Source organism: Anastrepha obliqua, chromosome 1 (genome assembly GCF_027943255.1).
Source record: "Anastrepha obliqua isolate idAnaObli1 chromosome 1, idAnaObli1_1.0, whole genome shotgun sequence".
Taxonomy (NCBI): Eukaryota; Metazoa; Arthropoda; class Insecta; order Diptera; family Tephritidae; genus Anastrepha; species Anastrepha obliqua.
In genome coordinates, this window is record NC_072892.1 from 153,368,876 (window position 1) to 153,383,615 (window position 14,740).

A 14,740-nucleotide genomic window follows, 5' to 3' on the forward strand; every position below is an offset into this window, starting at 1 on the left:
TTATTACAATCTTCGCGTTTTAATATTCATTTACATCGCCTTTGCAGTCTTGCGGTTGTTGTTGTTGCAAGCGTATCAGCTAACATGTCTACAATTTGCAAGTATCAGTTATAAATGTGGCATGCAACAATACGTACACATAGAGCACAAATCACATTTGCAATCACGAGCATTCATCACATTAGCTCCAACACCAACAACAAAGTGTAGCAACACCACCGACAAAAATGTCCCCTTGTGTTGCGTCTCCCTATTTCGCCAGCATCGCCATGACCAAACATCACTTTCAACCATCCACCCAACACGAGAACACCACACAGCACTGCGACCGTCAGCACATCCCATTCACCGGCATGTTGCAGATTATTAGCCACACACAAACTCACTTTGGCAAAGCATTGCATGTTACATATTGCGGCTGCAGTGGTGCATGCGAGCAAAAATATTGTGCAGCTTCAGTGCGTCAACAATGCGCTGCCCATTTTCACCGTATTTCAATTCGGTAGCTGGAAGGAGAGAAGTGTCGAATGGCGTTATGGCTGCAGCCAAATTGCAGATCATTACGTGAAAAGTGGTTGTGGCAGCTGCAAATGCTGTCAGAAGTAGAACTGTGGTAATCACGCGAGAGAGCTAAAAAAATCTGGCGGGATGGAATATGTGTCATAAAAACTCGTTTCGAAGAAAGTTGCGGTGACACAACACCCAAATTAGAGTTGATTTGGAAAAGTCAGTTTTTAGGTGGCATGCGAGGGATGGCAAAGGAATTAAGTAGTAGGAGTAAAGTAGTTCTGTCCACGAAATGCATGTACATGTAAAATAAATCTATAATTTCACAGTCAACTCACTTAGTGATTTAAACCTTATACTCTTGAATGAGCCGAAATTTCGGAGAAGCATTCTCGACCTTAAACTTTCCTGGAGAAGAATTGCCGAAGAATGGAAGAAAAATGCCAAATACGCTTTACTCCTTGAAGAAGACTGGTTGCTATGACCTCACATAATATAAAAGACGTACGGTATAACAGTTTTTGTTATGCCATGCGTATTTAGATATGTAGCCACTTCTTTTATAGCTAGAACTTTTTCCTGATAGACGCTGCAGTAGCCTAGTATGTGAACGGATATGTAGTTCAAGTCCTAATTCCTTCGAAAATACTACATAGCCAATCTTATCGTCTTGCTTGGAAGCATCTGTATAGAAATTTAATTCCGCCCTGCTCCATATCCTTCTAGGCGGTATACTCGTCTTCATGAGCTTGTCGAACGTGAGTCTATGAATGGAATAGTCCATTTCTTGTTTCCCTCATTACCTACTCTGAGGTGGTATACAGAAAACTTGACTCCAAATCCTGCCATAGACTTAATGTGGCATTTAATAATTTATGCACTTGGAAGTGTGCGGAGTACAAACATGTACTCATTTGTGCACCCCACTGTATATGGGATTGGTAGACATGATCATATAACCGCCTGGCGAACAAAGTTACTGGGCTGTTGCCTTAATAGTTATTTGTCTGCTAGAAATTCCATATTTATATAAAAACTTACATTATTCAAGTCCCCTCCCTACCTGACAGAGAAGTTGATACCAGTAAGATCTCGCAGACACAACAAATTCATCGTTCCATCATTTAATTACTGGCATCATCGAGATTATTCTTCATTAACGTTGTTAGAGTGTGGAACTCATTACCCGACACTGTGAAGGCAGATTTAACTACAGGGCACAAGTCTATAATTACTTTAGAAGTGTTTTACTGCATTGAATTAGGGCAATAAATTTCTCTCTACATATTCTAATATCTACTTTTGTTTTATCTTTTCTAAATTCCTCTTTTCTTTTCCTACTACCAAAACCTTATCTTCTTACTATTATAGTTAAGTTACATAAATTGGATTGATTTATTAATGAGCTAGTGGATAAATTTAGACTAAGTAACTTTCATGTTCAAATCATTCTAGCTATACGAGAATATACTAATGTTGAAGTACTATTAAAAGACCTTAGCCTTACTTTGTACTATTGATATAAGTAAATAAATAAAAAATAAATAAAAGGACCTTACTCATGCTTTGCCCTTACCCGCCTTTTCATCAGATGGCCACCATAACTCTGCAGATAAGAGTGCCTTAAGACTGAAGGCATCTAACTAGCCGCGGATTGTAAGGAAACTGCATGGCTCTATTTGTGAAGGGGTCAAAGAGGAATATTGAAGCTGTGACGATAATATCACGGATATCCGCTCGGCCACGACTTCACCAGAAGAGACTGAGATACTTCTATGCTATAATCAGATTCCAAGCCAAGAAAAGCTCATCATTAAACTGCTGTGAAAAAGATCTTCATAAAAACAATCTGCCGTTCCAGGTCGGCTTTAAACTGTAGGTCCCCCTATTTGTGGAACCACACCAAAACGCACGCCGCAAATTTTGAATTGACTTGACAATATACCTGGTAAGTATGACTGATATCGCTTCCATAAAATTCGATTAGGTTGGCATCGACCAGTTCACAATTTGGTTTCAGTTTAGTATGGATATTCGTAAAGCTCTGTTCGCCTTAAATGTTCTTGTACAGATTTGCAATGATATGCAAAAAGATGTATTCATATGTTTCTTTTACTATGGACAATGTGCAGCACATTTTAAAAGGCGTTTGAATTTACTGAATGCGGATTAAAACCATGTAATCGTTTCTTCCGGCCATCAATCCTTAGAGGGACATAGGTCATCAAGAGATGTATTCATTGTAAAAATAAGCCCCAAATACCAGAAAATACGAAAGAAACCATACTGACATTTTTACAAAAAGAGTACCTTATCTAGTTACATAACCTCAAATATAGCAAATAAGTCGTTCCCTTAACAAAAGAGTCTCGCTTAACAAAAAGAACTCATAAATTAAAATGTACGTAAGCAAAACACATTCATTTAAAAAAAAACGCACATTCTAAAGACAATTTGTCACGCATACAAAATTCTTTAAGTAATTCAATAAAAATTTCGTGTTTTATTTTCTTTAAATGGGCATTTTACTGCGTCTTTAAATCCAAAACTAGGCAACACTGCAGTAGCTAGAGAGAGATTTGACTGCTGAAAGCAAAAGAACACCAACAACACCTGCAATCGCGGACAATGCCACCAGATGTTAAAAACAAGTAAAGCTAAATAAAACTGAGTGAATTATTTAAATCATTATTAAAAAATGTACCTATATTTTATAAAATTATAAACATTACATTTTAATTAGAACAGGCTCGAAAAATGTCAAAAAAGGCTAAATCAAGTTACGAAAATGCTAATCTAAAATCACGTAACTCGTTGTCAAATTCGCTGAGACCAAAGTAACGGGACCACGATAGGCGCCATCTCATTATTCTTTTCATCACGGTAAATATGATCGCTGACACTCGAAATCGAATAAGCAAATAAAGAAGAAGTGCACTCAAAGAAATATATATACTGTGAACATACTTACATATTATTTGTTTTATATAGGGGTTTTTATTAAGAGGTGTTATTTTAATATTCAGAGAAATATGGTATTTTTTAATATAAATAATCGCATGTTTATTTCATTATAAAGTGGAAAGTATGCCGTTAAAAGTGGCAAATAACATCAGACAAAATGACCACGACCACGCTTACAGGACAATATCCTTTTCATGAAATTTTCCATAACCGAATTGCAAAGTGGCTGCCCTATGTCCTCGATAGCCTCACGAATTCCATCTTTGAGGTCTTGAATCGACCCTGGGCTGTTGGCGTAGACCTTCTCTTTCACGTGGCCCCAAAGAAAAAAGTCACAAGGTGTTAAATCACAAGATCTCGGTGGCCAATTGTGATCACCTCTTCAAGAGATAACACGGTCCGGAAACTTTTCCCGTAAAAGATCAATGGTTTCGTTGCTTGTATGGCACGTAGCGCCGTCTTGTTGAAAATATTGAAAATAAATTTTGCCCAGATACCATCCAATTCTAGCTATAAAAAATCGTTAATTATCTCTCCATAGCGCAATCCATTCACCTGTAACACCTATTATTGGATTTATAACCAAAAGGATCCAGGAGTTGCGTAAGTGAAAAGTTGTGAGGCAAAATATCTCAATCAAAGAACTCCGACGCATTGCATGCTCTTGCAAGTGTGCTAACAAAAATGTGAAAAGTGCATCAAAACAATTGTCTCCTAAGTCTGCCGTCAATTTGCCATCTACCGCTTCTTCGCTTTCTCTTCACATAAATCCTCTCCCAGCTGTAGAAGAGGGAAATAAATCTAATCAACAAACGGCTCAGCCAATCGAGCAACGCAAGACCAACAAAGTATCGTGTTCAGCAACGGTGGTGGATTCTGCTGCGGCTGCGACTGCATCTTACGCCGACGTTGCTAAATTAACTTCTCATCCTGCCTCTGCTGCGGATGCCTCTGCTTCTGCCTCTAACTCTGCGTCCGCTCTTTCTATTGGTACGAATAAGCCAAAAGTGAAAGCGCTTACTCGTAAAATCGTTGTTGGGTCGAGCTCAAATGATGAATTAAATGTTGCTCATAGAATGAAATGGTTACATTTATCTTCATTTAAGCCATCTGTAACAACAAGTAATATTATCGCCTACGTATCTAAGCATTCATCAATTAGTTCCGAAATGATATCTTGCTATACCCTTGTAAAGAAGGATGTGGCTGTTGATTCTCTAAAGCGAGTGAACTTTAAACTAGGGGTCTTCTCAAATCATTACGACAGCTTACTAAATTCAGAGCTCTGGCCAGCTGGCGTAAAAGTACGCCCTTTCAAGTTTTTTCAAGAGCGAGTAAACAAAGAAGTGACTACGTAGGATCTGTACCTTACCAAGCAAATAAATCAACCGCCGCAGAATTAGTTGCCTGTGCCAGGCCTAATAATCGATTAAAAATTTATTATGAAAATGCGTCCGGACTAAGAAGTAAGTCAGATGAAGTACGATTGCTTAGTTCATTTTGTGAGTATGATGTGGTGGTTATAACCGAAACTTGGCTCAACTCAAAATTTTTTGATGCTGAATTCTTCGATCCAAACATTTACGTTCTTTTTCGTAAAGACAGAGATGCTGTCAAAACTGGATGTAGCAGAGGAGGCGGAGTCATGATTGCAGTTCGCTGTAATCGTCACGCATCACTCGTTCAATTACATGAGACTGATACTGTATTAGACCAGCTATGCGTGCGAATACGTGGTGCGCATAGTTTTCTTTATATTTGTGTGTCTTATATTCCACCCTTAAGTAATGAGTACTTGTATAAGTCGCATGTGAACAACATATTAGCCCTTCAAGATGTTATTGGGAATAACCAATTATGTGTCTTAGGGGATTTTAACTTAAGCAATATAAATTGGGTATATTTAGACAATAACGTATATCTAACGCCTTCAAATGTCAATAGTCCTACTGAATCTTTTTTTATTGATAATTTACTGGGCATGGGTCTAACTCAGATTAATGGGTTAACTAATAGTATGAGTCGTTTATTAGATTTGATTTTTATAAGTGACAACATTAGTTCTGTTCTATCGCAGTCTTTTTCTTCTATATCGCCGATCAGCGTTCACCATATTCCTTTAAAGCTAGACTTGGAATTTTTAGAATTTTTTGAATCTAGGCCCGATAGTGCTCATCCCTCCTTTAATTTTGCCAATTGTGATTTCCAAACTCTCGATAATGCCTTACGTGAAATTGATTGGGAAGTATCTCTAGGCAATATTGAAGTTGCTGAGTGCTTTAAGATATTTAAAACTTTAGTCCTTGATATATGCTCTCAACATGTTCCAATTTTTAAGCGTGTAAATTATAAGATTCCTTGGTGCACGAGAGAACTTAAACATCATAAAAATTTGAGAAATAAGTTTTTTAAGAAGTTCAAGTTAACAAACGAAACCCGCTATTATGATTTTTTTATCCTCCACAGGAATAAGTTTCGTACTTTAAATAAGTCTTTGTATAAGGAATTCATTCACAAATCTGAGCTAAATATAAAAAGTAATCCGAAGAATTTTTGGCGATATATTAAATCGATCAAAAAGGCCTCTTCTATTCCTAACTCTGTTTTTTATAGGGACGTAACTGCTTGCTCTGTCAGCGTTGCAGCGAATTTATTTGCTGATTTCTTTTCATCTAACTTCGTGTCTGATGAAGATATTCAGGAGGAACATTTGGCAGCCATTCGCCATAATTTCGTGGGGAAAATCTCGTCTTCAGTTGACTTTGGTTCGCTTGTTCTATCAGATGATGATGTCATTGAGGGATTGTTAAAGATTAAAAACTCGGCCCATGCGGATGTTGACGGGCTTTCTGTAACTTTGTTTAAAAATTGTCGCTCTTTGGTTCAACCTCTTAAACTAATTTTTAACAAATCATTGGCCGAAGGAATATTTATCGACGATTGGAAGCTGACTTCAGTCACTCCTATTTTCAAAAGCGGTAATAAAAGTGATATCGTAAATTACAGACCAATTTCCAAATTATCTGCTGTATCTAAACTCTTTGAATGCGTTGTCAAAGACAAGTTATATTTTAGTGTTAAACGTCTAATTAGTCCACGTCAGCATGGTTTTGTAGCTGCCAGATCTACCTTAACTAACTTATCCGTTTTTTCTGATGATGTCCACGCTGGCTTCCAGAATGGTTTCCAAACTGACGCGATATACACGGATTTTTCTAAAGCCTTTGATAAAATCTCCCATACGATTTTAGTAACTAAATTGGCTTGTCTCGGTTTTCATTCTACTTTCCTTGATTGGATTCGGTCCTATTTAATAAAGAGATGCTGCACTGTAGTTATCGATGGTGTTTCTTCGAAACACTACACTGCCACCTCTGGTGTACCTCAGGGTAGTATTTTAGGACCTCTGTTATTTGTTTTGTTTATTAATGATATATGTTCGTGTTTTTCCTTCGCTAATTTTCTTCTCTATGCTGATGATCTAAAAGTATACGCTGAAATAAGAAATTCTAGTGATTCAGCCGCCCTTCAGTTCGAGTTGAATAATTTATTTTCCTGGTGCCTTATAAATCGTCTATTTCTTAATATTGAAAAATGTCATAAAATCACTTTTTCTAAGCTTCAAAACCCCCTCAACACCTCTTATCATATCAATTATACATATCTTGGCTCGTCTGATGTGATAAAAGATTTAGGGGTTTTCTTTGATTCAAAGCTTAATTTTATCACGCACCTAAATTATGCCGTTTCCAATTCTCTTGCTATGCTCGCTTTTGTTAGACGGCACTCATCGCATTTCACTGATCCATATACTCTTAAGATTTTATACTCTGCGTTTGTGCGGTCCAAATTGGATTATGCCTCTTTTATTTGGAGGCCTTATCATGCAGTTCATATAAATCGAGTGGAGAGGGTTCAAAAAATTTTTGTGCGTTTCGCGCTACATTCAATCAATTTCTCAGACCCCAAACCATCATACGTCTCACGCTGTCGTTTGATTAGTCTCTGTCCATTAAGTGACAGAGGTACGTTTCAGGCAGTTTCTTTTATTTTCGATCTTGTTAATGGACTAATTGACTGCCCGATTCTTCTTGAAAGAATACAGTTTAATGTTCCTTGCAGGAACTTTCGTCGTGTCAAAATTTTTCATGTTGGCGTTAGGAGGACATTATATAGTTCCAAAGCACCTCTTGTTAGAACGCTGTCTGACATTAACCATCTCGCCTCCCTTTTGGACCTAGACTTCTCCAGAGCGAAACAGGTATTTAATACCCAATTGAAAAATTTCTTCCTTTGCAAGAATTCTAAATAATTAGCTAATATATTCTGTTAATTTTAGTTTAATAAGCTTTAATTTTGTCAACTACTTCTATATAAATACTCTTAGTTCTATGTAGTTAGTAAGAAACTGTGTATTTCTTGACTTCCTAAAATGAATTAATCCTCTTTGTAAGTTATAAGAAATTTTATCTTTTTCTTTTACTCATTACTATTGAAGCTAGTTAATTATAAGTTTAGTTTTACTTTGATTAATTAATTTAGTATTAATCTGTTTTCATAGTCTGTAAGAAATACTGTATTTTTAGACTATTAATTGAATTAAATAAATAAATAAATAAAAGCGATCTGGTGCACGTGTATTTGCTAGATATTGAAAAATAATTATTAAATAATAAAATCCAAGTTAATTCGGGCTTGTTCGCAAGTAGAAACTAATCCACTTTTTTGCTGTTTTGTTCATTAACAATGACTTGTCTGAACTAGAGTTATTGCATCACGCCACGGCACACTTCATTTATAAAAACCCGCTTTTTATGATTGAAAAGCTGACTTAAAATAATATTTCTTCCTATTTTTGTAAACTTTTCTATTTATTTCGGACTTCGGACGCAACACCAAGCGATTGGCAGTCATCCAAGACAAAAAACTCAAACTCAAAAAAAAAAAAGAAAAAGTGCGTAACGTTGAGGGCGCAATCCACTCTATCATTTTTGCTTCTACAAAAAAGAATATATTGTAATATGGGGTGATTCTAACCCCGAAATTGTCCATTTCCGCAAATTTCACACAGCTCGAAAACTGACTTTTTCGATTCACGGAGTAATGCGCAATGCCGTCAAGCAGGGCTTCTTTTTTACTCTTTGTGTTTACAATAGCATGAGTTAGTCCACGCAGTGTTCTGTAATCATTGTAACGAAAAATTCACATTCAAATTTTTTCACTGAACTCTAAATTTCTTTAAAAAGAAAACAATAAGTGGCATAGTATTTTTCTCACAAAAATTTTACTTCCCATTCGATAAAGCTTTTGAAGATTTCATGGTTGGCATTTTATTCTTAATTTGATCAGTTTATTATCTCTTCCAAATTAGAAAAAAGCAATCAATAACACCTGTTATCAACTAACATTTTGCTATTTTACCCTTACAATTACGGGATGTACAAATTTTTACAGGAAATTTGAAGCTAAGCTAGCAAAAAGATGTGCTTTTCATTTCATGTGCTTCGTTTGGGCGGTTTGTGTGGCAGATATTAAATATTGCTAATGAATTTTTGATTGCAATTACAAAATCTCTTTGCTCTTCATTAACAATGAAATATGAAGAAAGTAATATCAATAAAACTTTGTACATCCGTTTATCCATGATAAAGAAAAATGGGGGCATTTGAGAGTGAGTTAAAAGTAATTTATGAATTAGCCGTAAATTACTTGTTAGCTATCAAGTGTAGCCAATAAATTTATTGTTCAACGAACCGACACATATTTATTTTTCACTCTATAAAGATATGAATTTGCGGTTTTTCATTTTGATTAACCGCATTTTGTTATTTTATCAATCAACTGCAGGTGTTTTCTGCGATTTTCCCTATGGATAAAAATATCGAACAAAGAATTTGTCTTAATTTTTGTGTTTTGAATGGGATTTCGTGTGCCAAATGTTGCAAAAAGCATATGGCGAGTATGCTTTATCAAAAACACGGGTCTTCGAGTGGTTTAAAGCGTTTGCAGAGGGCCGAGAAGTCGTGGAAGATTCGCCTCGATCTGATCGCCAATCAACGTCTTCAACGGATGAAAACGACGACAAGGTCAAGGAAATGGCGCTGGAAAACCATCAAACCATCATTTAAGTTTAAGGGAGGTAGCTCGTGCTCTTAGCGTGTCTCACAAATCAATTCGCAACATTTTACACCATCAAAGCATGTGACGCGGGACTGCTCGACTCGTTCCAAGAGAGTTGAAATTATTTCAAAAAATTTATCGGAAGAAGGTAGCTGAAGACATGCTTGAGCAAGAGAATTTGGACCCAACGGTAATGAGAGGTGGGTATGTGAGTTTGACATGTAAACCAGTTAATTGGCAGCTGCATGGCGCTATCCACATGAGCCGAAACCCAAAAAACCACGTCAAAGGCGGTCATAAGTGAAAGTCATTCTACTCGGAATTCGTTAATTCGTACCACATAGTTCTATGGTAAATACAGAATATTATTTGGAAGTTATGCGACGTTTGAGAAAGAATATGCGTAGGAAGCGGCCCAATTTGAGGAAAGAACACTCATGGATTTTGCACCATGGCAAGGCACCGTCACACAAGGCTCATATTGTGAACACTTATTTGACCAAAAGCTCGACAAATATCATCGGACAACCACCGTATTCACCGGATTTAGCCACCTGGCACTTTTTCCTTTTCTCAAATTTTAAATTGCAACTCCACCGACGCCGCTTTAAGTCGATAGAGGCCATTAAGGAGAATTCGCTGAAGGAGCTGAAGAAGATCTCTTCAAACGCGTTTAGAAGGTGCTTTGATGACGGGACTAGTCGTTCGCATTTGGCGTTGGGGTACTGCTTTGAATGGAGCCTATTTTGAAGGGGATGGTTTTGATGATTAAACAATTATTTTGCGTTTTATGGAATAATTCCTGATACTTTTTTGACAGACAGTATATTCGATCGATTTTTAAAGAAAAATTAGCATTTTGATAATACCGACTACTTTTTGTTATTAAATGATGAGAGGTGGAGATGAACGAGAATGGAGATGACCAAAGTAGAGTGGAGATGATCAGAGATGCAGCTGGACCAGTGTGCAAATGGAGGTGGCCAGAAATGGAGTTGGACCAGAGTGAAAGTGGAGGTAACCAGAGGTGGAAATGGACAGGAGTAGAGGAGACCTCAAATGGAGGTGAACGAGAGTGGAGGTGACCAGAGATAAAGTTAGATAATAGTACAGTTGAAGGGAAGTGGCGGTTGTCAGAGGTGAAGGCTTAACGTGAGCATGTCCTATGTACATCCACTGTGAAAAGAACTGAACCATTTCTGTAAATACATCTGTTTTGGAAATATTGGTGTCTTAATCCCACTTCGCTATAAATACTTACATCATTTGTTCAGTTATCTTTGTCAATAACTACTGAACATCGATTTTTAAAACCGAACCGGATGTCACCCAAATTTAGTCGAAGCCGAGCAGAAACATTTTAAGGGTTACGGGTAGTCGAGGCACGAAAAAATTATGATTTTCAATAATTTTGTTTTTTCCTAGTCAATTGTTTTATTTTACAAAAATAAAAACATAACATTAATACATCATGTATCGACTTGACTTTAGCAAAGTTTAAAAAAAAATAAATGATTGTAAAAGTTATCGCTGTTTGTGTGGAGCCCGTTTCTCCAGAAGCCCCTTCCGGTGATCATCGCAAGTCCTTGGAGATTCATCTAAAATCAATCGGACTAGACAAATTAGTTTTATTAATAGATAATCTTGTGTCTGATCGAAGTTTTTTTTTTTTAAATTAACAATATGGGGGCCTCAGGAAATATTTTTCAGATTTTTGAGGAAAAAACCGACAATTAATTGTTTAAAAACATCGAAACTTAAAGAAAAATCTTTCGATCAGACACGAGTTTTTTGTGTTTTTCAAAAGCAGAATAAATTTTATTGAAATGTACCAAGCGGTTTTTAAGTCATAGTTTTGAGAAAACGTATATTTAAAGTTTTGCACAGGGCGCTCCGGCGCTCTGCGCTTAATTGTTGAATAACTCGAACACTATCTGTAAGATTCACTTCAAATTTTCACAGAATATTTTTACGATACCGTACTTTAAGAAAATGTGAAAAAATCCAATGTTTTGAAAATTCGGACTAACACTAATCCCTTAAAAAGCCCAAGTAATAAACAAGCAATGGTTTGTTAAAAATCCCATATTTTTAGGAATGTAAAGCTAGTTTCGTTTTTTATAAATTTTATAAAAATATAGATCTTTGTATAACAAAAACCTTATATTTCAGTATACGTATTTTTTATCCTTTTAGTGTTTTTTTAAGTAATGCCCAAGCATTTTCAATAGGGTTGACATTAGGCGACTGTGAAAGCCAATCTGGCATTTCGATACCATTTTGTTGTTTCCACTTGGGATCGTTGTTTTCTTGTGAAAATCAAGATTGTCTAGATCTTCCAAATACCTTCGTAGCTGACGGCAATGATGCTTTTTGGTCAATTTTATTCATCAAACATGAAATTTTATTCAACAAATCCTTTTTCGCAGCCCCAAATGTGAATCCTAATGGTTGCTCAATAGATCGATGAAGTTTGCGATTATCAGCAGTATACCAAGACTAGTGGATGCAACTATTCGCCCAAAAAAACAACTCATCCGTGAATACTGCGGTCGCCCAATTCCGTTCTGAATTTGCCTTAGCCAAGGCAATTCTTTTTCATTTGTGAAGTGTAATAATGAGCGGCGTTTTCAAAGGAATTTGGGGTCGGTATGTTTCCGAATAATGTCTTTGGATAGATTAGCACCACTCTTCCTTAAAATTACTTCAGCTTCACGCAATGATAAGTTTGGCTTTGTCACAAACAAACTCATGATCTTGCTTTGGAAAGGTAATTTTATTGCGGCCTGGTCCGGGGAAGTTGTCAACGTTTTCAATTTCGGTATACCATTACACACATTAATTTATGAACGTTTTGGACTTCTTGAAATATTTTGCTGCATATACCCTTGATATTTTTGGACCTTTAGTCTACGTACATAGGAACATTGCTCCAAAAAGATTTTCATAGGCTACTACTACTACTAACATTAATTTCTCACAACGCGTCTTATGAAAAGGATATTTATAATAAAATAATTTTATATTGTAATGCAAATAAATACATTAGCTTTGAGTCATAGCAAGTGTCTACCGGTGTAGAGCTGACTTAAGAGACTGATGAACTGATCACTAGCCGCACTCGTAGAAGCAGCAGATGATATTTCAAAGCAATTCAAAAAAATGTAGGTTTTGATACCAGTATTATAAAATTTATAAAAAGCGTGAACTAAAATGCCTTCAATATCTTAATTACCTAAGATAGATACCTCAAATTTTTGAACAAAAGATTTAACAAAAATAATCGGGCTATCTTTTGGCTGAAGCCGAACCGAAACCAAACTGTAATTTTTAGCCCGAATATTGACAAAGCCGTAGTCGAAATTGTCTGGTTATAATATTATATTTTGCATCGCGGTTAGAAATACGTTTTAAGTACAGAGCTGTGATTTACTTTTGTGTTCAACTCGGCAACGGTTTTAGCAGAACGTACCAAATGCTTCAAAAAACATATGTTGACGTTTATTGCTCCCATACCGAAATTTTCGAATTGCACAAGAGATTTCAATCGGTTAGAGAAATGTCTTATTCAGTTGACAAATCTAACAGCTGAATAAGGCGCTGAATGCCTTAAAACCTGAAAGGCTATGTATGGAGTTCTGGCGTTAGTGATAATGAAAGACTGAGTCATGCAAAAAATGTAGTCTCCTCAGAAAACATCGGAAAACGGGTGATTTTTTTTAAACCAATAAGAAATCGTCTATAATAATCATTGGGATGTAATTAGGAATTTTTAAACCTACTAAGTATTGCAAAAAAAAGCTCCTCCCAAAAAAAGTCTGCCATTCGGATGGCAGAACTGATGGTTCCTCCATTTGTGAAAAAAAATCAAGATGCGCACTATAAATAGTAGGAAGAGCTCGGTCAAGCAACTAACAGAAGTGTGCGCGCTAACTCACGTTTGATAACTTGAAGATGAACGAAATGCGAAATGTCATGTCAATGGAAGCAAAAGGCGAATTTAAAATGTACATTGTGTGTTTCTACTCTCAAGAAATTCGTTTTTTATCTTGGAATAGAGGTTGTATATGCATTTTTACTGCTCAGCACGGTGAGGTATGTACGTCTCCTGCTGTGGCATTTCCCTTTCATACTTTGTCTAAATGTATTTTCCATAAAACCGCAAACTCACTACACCGCATCATTTCGAGTGACAACGGAAACCGCATAAATAGTTCACATTCGTGATTTTATACACCCCACAGTGCACTCCGATGGTAAGTCACGAAATAGAAATTGTATGGGAAAGAAATCTAACACATCTGGTATTATGTTAAGGGGTTATATGAGTCAAGAGGTTGCAAAATATCAAAAAATGGCTTTTGAAATAAATGTCTCAAAAAGTATTTTTTTTATAAATAGTAATTCTAGGTATAATAGTAATTTTTTTTCAATTTATTTATATAATAAGTATTTCTTTTACAAACTTAAGTCAATAAGTAATTTTTAATAATTAAGTTTTTTTATAATGTAATTTTTTTATAATTTAATTTAACTTAAGAGTCAATAAGTATTTTTCTAATAATTTGAGCTTATAAGTAATTATTTAATAATTCAAGGTAATTGGTAGTTTTTTAATCAATTAATTTGCTAAGTTTATAAGAGCTTTTTTAATAATTTAATTTATTAAGCTGATGAGAAAATTTTTAATAATTTATTTTTTTATAATCTAATTTTTTAATCATTTAATTGAATAAGTTAATGACTAAATTTTTAATAATTTATATTTTTATCTTTTTAATAAGTTATAATAATAAGAATTTGTTTAATTATTTAAGGGATTAGGGGTAGTCAGAGGCACAAAAAAATGACGATTTTCAATAATTTTTTTTTGCTAGTCAGTTGCTTTATTTTACACAAATAAAAATATAGCACTAATACATCATGGGTCGACTTGCCTTAAGAAAAAATTTCGAAAAAAAAAAAAATAATTGTAAAGGTTATCGCTGTTTGTGTGAGGCCCGCTTCTCCAGAAGTCCCTTGCGGTGATCATCACAAGTCCTGGGACAAGAAAAATTAGTTTTATTAATAGATAATCTGACTGATCGAAGCTTTTTTGTTTTTTCAAAATTAACAATGTGGCGGCTTCAGTAAATATTTTTCAGATTTT